Source organism: Galeopterus variegatus, unplaced genomic scaffold, assembly GCF_000696425.1.
Source record: "Galeopterus variegatus unplaced genomic scaffold, G_variegatus-3.0.2 Scaffold3964, whole genome shotgun sequence".
Lineage (NCBI taxonomy): Eukaryota > Metazoa > Chordata > Mammalia > Dermoptera > Cynocephalidae > Galeopterus > Galeopterus variegatus.
In genome coordinates, this window is record NW_007730075.1 from 49,180 (window position 1) to 55,237 (window position 6,058).

Genomic DNA, 6,058 nt, shown 5'->3' on the forward strand with positions numbered 1-6,058 from the left:
CAAAAGGGGAAAGAGACTCATTACGGTAAGTTTCCTAAGAAACACATGAAAAGCAAAACTCATGGTTGCTGGATTTGGGTGAGAATATTAGCAGGAAAGTCGTAATTCTTTCTTCTGAAAGATTTAATTTGTATTATGACTTGCCAATATCCAGAGACCCCCCAGCAACTTTCCCAGCCTAGGGACATGGTTCCAATAAAATGGCTTTAAGAATTCCTGCACAGAGAAGAGCCAGGTTAAATAATTTGACTGGCTGGCTGGTGGACATTTCATAGGGACTAGGAATTTTACCACGTGCTTGAAAAGATATCACTCTCTTCATATCAACCCAGAAGCTAAAGATATCAATGTGTCTCTGCTGCCTCATTGTCATATGACTAGAATGTCATATGACTAGAATTTCATATAACTGAGAATGTCATATAACTTGGGGGGAGGGAGATAAGTGGGGGTTCGATGGGGTTCAAGTCACAAGAAAATAGAAATAAATATAAGACACAGTACTGTTTGTGAAACACTGACCCATTGGTTTTTCTTCCCCTCACTCCACTGTTTGAGAAGCCTGATCCCTGGTAGCTTACATGACCACCCAACAATCAAAAACCATTCTCTGGCTATAGCAGATAATTCTAATTAGATCCACAGAATCCAAGAAGCATGTTTGCTCTGCTTAAGGGATAATCGGTTGAAATGGGCAATCATGGATCTTTGCAAGGGAGAGATTTTAAAGCAGAAAAACTTAAGTCCCAGTATAAACTTTGCCTTTTGATACATACATAGTAATTTATTTGACTTCTCTGAACCTGTAAATATAAAATAGAGATTATAGCAGATACCTTACATTGTTGTGAGCATTACATGTGACAATGACTATAAAGCCTCTATTCTGACAAGTTACTCAATAATATTATCTTTCTTCCCCCTCTGAGAAATATGGATTTAACTCAAAGAATAGTCATAGATTTGAAAAGAAAAATATCAGTCCCCAAATTCATTCTACAAATGGGCAAACTGAGGTAAGCTTAGTAAGGTTACATGACTTGCTGAAGTCCACACAGCTAGAAAACATCAAATTTACAATTAACACACAATTTTTCTGATTCCCTGTCTAGCATCTTTTCTTCTAATTTACCAGATAGAAACATAACCTTGAAAAAGAAGATCTAAATTTTGATGCTGCGTGGCACAATTTCTCCTTAAGTGTTTGTAAGCATTTACAAATTACTCATTCAGTTTTAGTTCTGTCATCTGTCAGTACTCACCTTAACCTAGCAATAAAAACTGGCAATAGGAATGGCTCTCCACAACATCAAACAGCTCACTCAGTAGCTGCAAAGAGAACAACGCTGCCTTGTATTAAATTTGTGCCTCCCGCCCCCCACTTACCCCCCACATCAAAGCATCTCTCATTGCCCCTTTCCTTTGGTTATAAATAAATGCTTTCCCCCATACTTTCTGAGAAGTGTAAAGTCATCACCAGCTACAAAAATCATTTCAAGGAAGGTACGATTTAGTGTTTGCATATTTACCTCATCTTCAGGCTGCTCCACGTTCTGCTTGGTGAGCCCAGAGCTATGTCCTTAATACACAGACACCACTCAGCACTGCGATTGCTCCTCCCCCGTCTTTTTAGACTTTGGTTTCACAAGTCATTTTTCCTTGCATTGTGAAGTGATTTAAAGTACTTATAGAAAAGGGTAGAGAGTGAGCCAGCTAACATGTGCCTTGTACGACACACTGCTTCCCTGAGTCAACACAATGACCCAAGAGATGCACAAAAATATTAATGAAACATTTAATGCCATGCATTTTATACCATTTGAATACCATTTTATAATTATAAAACAAATTAGATGTTTAAAAATTAAATGTAATGTGTATGCATATATTGCATTCACCCTCTGGCTGTGACAACCAATTATGGTGTCTCAAAGCCAGAGAGGAGGCACTTTGTCTTGGGAACTGGTAGCATGTCTCTTTCCCTGACTCTGGGATGAGCCACAGTGAATGAAATGCTGTTCTCTCTGGCATAGAGGCATCCTGGAATGGAGCAAGCCTTGTTGAGTAAGGGTTTCAAACATATCTCTTGGCAAAGGTAGGCAGGATTCCCATTCAAAGCAAACTACAAATTAGCTATAGACCCACCTTGGAAAAAGACCAATATAGTATCTTAGAATGTTAGAACTGAAGAGGACTTAGCATACATCTCTTCAGAAATTTGCAACCCCAACTGAGAAATAATTATTATACTGAGATCCAGAACATATATTCAAAACTGAAACAGGAATTTTACACACAAAAAATACTTCTCCATACTACCAATGATGCACTCATATTTCCTTTCTCTATTCTATCCATTTTCATTTTTTAAATAAATACTAAATTCACTAAGCTACTTTAACAACCCACTAATAGGTCCCATCTCACAATTTGGAAAATACTAATATATTCCAATGGCCTCATTTTTCAAAAGAAGATATTAAGTACTAGGTAAGTCCTTTCACACTTTTCATAAACTGGAAAGGTTTAGTCTTCCCAAATTATTTAGAACATAGAAGTAACTTACATACAGGATAATTTTGTGTGTTTGTGTTCAATTCACCCCCAGAAGATTTTATCTATCTATTGATATTAGGCATACAGGTTGAGTTAATTTATTTTATCTGATTTCCCTAGGAACTTTTGACTTTCATTTTATCCCTATAGATTAAACTAATATGCCTTAAGCATGTTTTTTTCTAAAAGTAAAGATACATGCTTTTGCCTTTTTCATAAAGAATCTCCCTAACAAATTATTAGCTAACACTAATTGGGTACAATTAAAATCAAATCCGGGTGCTCATACTAGCTCCTTTTATCAAATTATGCCCATGTATACATACACAGAAGGAAAAGCTTGTACTTTTTAAAAAAGAGTGGCCAAACTACAAATATATCCAGAGGAAGAAGAATATAATTAATGGGAAAAAAAGATTAAAGTAAGTTTTAAAAAGGGGTGAGGGAGTGTTGAAGGGCAGGATTTAGGTTCTTTGTATCATAAAATGACCCCAGATTTGTGTAATTTGTGTAAGTAATATAAAAGCAGACAACAAATATAGATAGTTACAACAGGAAATGTACCCAATAGTTTTCTTTACAAAACTTTATAGTAAATTGATAGGGAATTTTATAAAATTATTGTACACACAGGGATAAAAGTTTAGATAACAGTCTTTGGCAAACGCCCACCCTCTCAGACAACTGAGCAGTGTTTGACTTTACCCTGAGAAGTATGAAAAAGAAATGGCACTAAAGCCAGTGGGAAAATGCCTGATGGTTCAGCTTGGTTCTTAGATTTTCAGAAGGGAAAAGAGGAAATAAAACAAACTAATCATTTGTAATGTTAGTGAGAGACATCCAGGATGCATGGGCTATATTCTCCAGAAAACTTAACCCATTCAGAGAACCTGCTTGCCTCACTGATGCATTCCTAATAGGAATGCCCCCATCTAGCAAAAAAACCATCGAAAACAGAAGACACAGTATCACTTGTTGAGAAGCTCAGGACCTGTGTAGAAACACTTGAGCAAGGTAAGGGAACAATATTCATCAAGTTCTGGAGAGGAAGAAACTTGTGAATGACTCTTATAATCTTCTTCAGATTCTCAAAGAAACACTCCTTAAATCAGGTTGTCCACCAACTTGGAGAACTTCACTTCTCTTATGTACAATCTAGAGGAGAATTTGAATTCAAGGTGAAAGAGCGAAAGAAGAGATCACAATGAAAAATGAATCAATAAACTTCACAGGGACTTTGATTCATCTAGAGATAGTGTTTCCTAAGAAACCCAAGGAAAAGAGACTTTCTAAAAAGTTAGTAATTCACTAGATGGCTATTCACAGAACCAGGGGGTTATTTACAAAGAGATGACTGGGTGTGCTTAATGACATCTGTGCTATTATTACCTGTAAACACACTTTACAAAAGAACATATCTGGTTTCTCTTGCCTACGAAGTCTATTGTTTAGAAAGACTGATTAATAGTTAGGAGTGAGGGTATGTGTCCCTCCCTACTGTTCTGGATGTTTAAAGGCACAGATCATTATACATTGTCACCTCTAGAGCCCTAGTCCCACAGAAATTGCACCTATTTAGAGGTCCATGACTCTCACACTTGGTTTTCTTTGTGCTACAATGGATGGCTTCCATACAGAATGCCCTAACTTAGATACATGTGGCAGGAATTTTTAACCTGGATAAAAATTCTGGATCTGTAGATGGGATACAAGAAATCTTTGTACTTTTTAAAGTTATATACAAAAGTTCCTGTATATATGCGTTTTTAATAGTCTTAAATATGATTCTGAAAGGGAGTATTTACTCAAGAAACAGTCACTGCAATAAAAACTTCCAGTAGCCTTACATGGATTCCTCTGCAGACCAGCCTTTCTTCTGGCATCCATCCTTTCTGCTCCAGCTACTGATGTTACTGTTGTTTAAAGATTGCTAAATTCAATCTTGAGAAGTCCTCCCGTTTTACTCCTATATCCATTCACTCACAGAGTCCTGACCAGTAAGGCCTCCTCCCAAATCTGTCAACTTCATTCACTCTGTCCATCGCCAAGACCTGCCCTCTGGGCCAGACCACTGCCACTTTTCAGCTGAACCATTGTCCAGTTCTCCCTGCCAATGGTCTTATAACATTCTAGCCCAATATCTACAAATCAGCAAACACAATCCTTCAAAAATGCAAACATGAGTGTCAATCCCCTCCTCAGAGCCCTTATTTTTTAAATTTATTTTATTATCATTATTTTAATTGACATATAATTGTACATATTTATGGGGTACGCTGTGATATTTGGACACATGTATACAATATGTAATTATCAAATAAGGGTAATTAGCATATTAGCCACCTCAAACATTTGTCATTTCTTTGTGTTGGGAACATTCAAAATTCTCTATCTAGCTATTTGAAATTTTACAATAAATTGTTAATTATTGTCACCCTAAAGTGCTATAGAACACTAGACATTATTCTTCCTATCTAGCTGTAATTTTGTATCAGTTAACCAACATTTCACTATCACGCCTCTCCCCTCACCTTCTCAGCCTCAATTCTAATCTCTACTTATATGAGATCAACGCTTCCAGCTTCCACATATAAGTGATATCATGCAGTATTTATCTTTCTGTGCCTGGCTTCATTTGCTTAACACAATGTCCTCCAGGCTCATCCATGTTGCTGTGAATGACAGAATTTTTCTATGGCTGAGTATTATTCCTTTGTGCATATATACCATATTTTCTTTATTCAATCATCTGTTGATGGATACTTAGGTTGATTCCACATCTTGGCTATTGTGAATAGTGCTGCAATAAACATGGGAGTGCAGGTATCCATCCATTCAACATACCAATTTCATTTTCTTTTGTATAAATACCCAATAGTGAGATTGCTGCATCATATGGTAGCTCTGTTTGTAGTTTTTTTGAGAAACCTCCATTCTGTTTTCCATAATAAATGCACTAATTTACATTCCCACCAACAACGTATAAGAGTTCCCTTTTCTCTGCATCCTCACCAGCATTTGTTATTTTTTGTCTTTTTGATATTAGCCATTCTAACTAGGGTGAGGTGATATCTCAGTATGGTTTTGATTTGCATTTCCCTGATGATTTATGATGTTGAGCATTTTTTCACATACTTGCTGGCCATTTGTATGTCTTTTGAGAAATGTCTATTCAGATCAGTTGCCCATTTTTTAAAGAGAATTATTTGTGGGTTGTTTTTTTTTTCATTGTTGAGTTATTTAAGTTTCTTGTACCTTCTGGACTTAACACTTGCTGCTTTTGCACTAATCTTAGAAAAAAGGCAGTCTCTTCATCCCAGTGTCCATGGCACTTGGTGGCCAGCTGCCTGCTTCTCCCCAGTGCACCTGTCACTGCCCTCCTGGCATCTAAATCCTGCATTTTCAGCAGTCAGAGGAGCCCATGGGTCCTCACTACTGGGTCTTGGAACATGCTTTTTTTTTTTTTTTTTTTTTTATTTTTTTTTTTTTCAATATACAATTT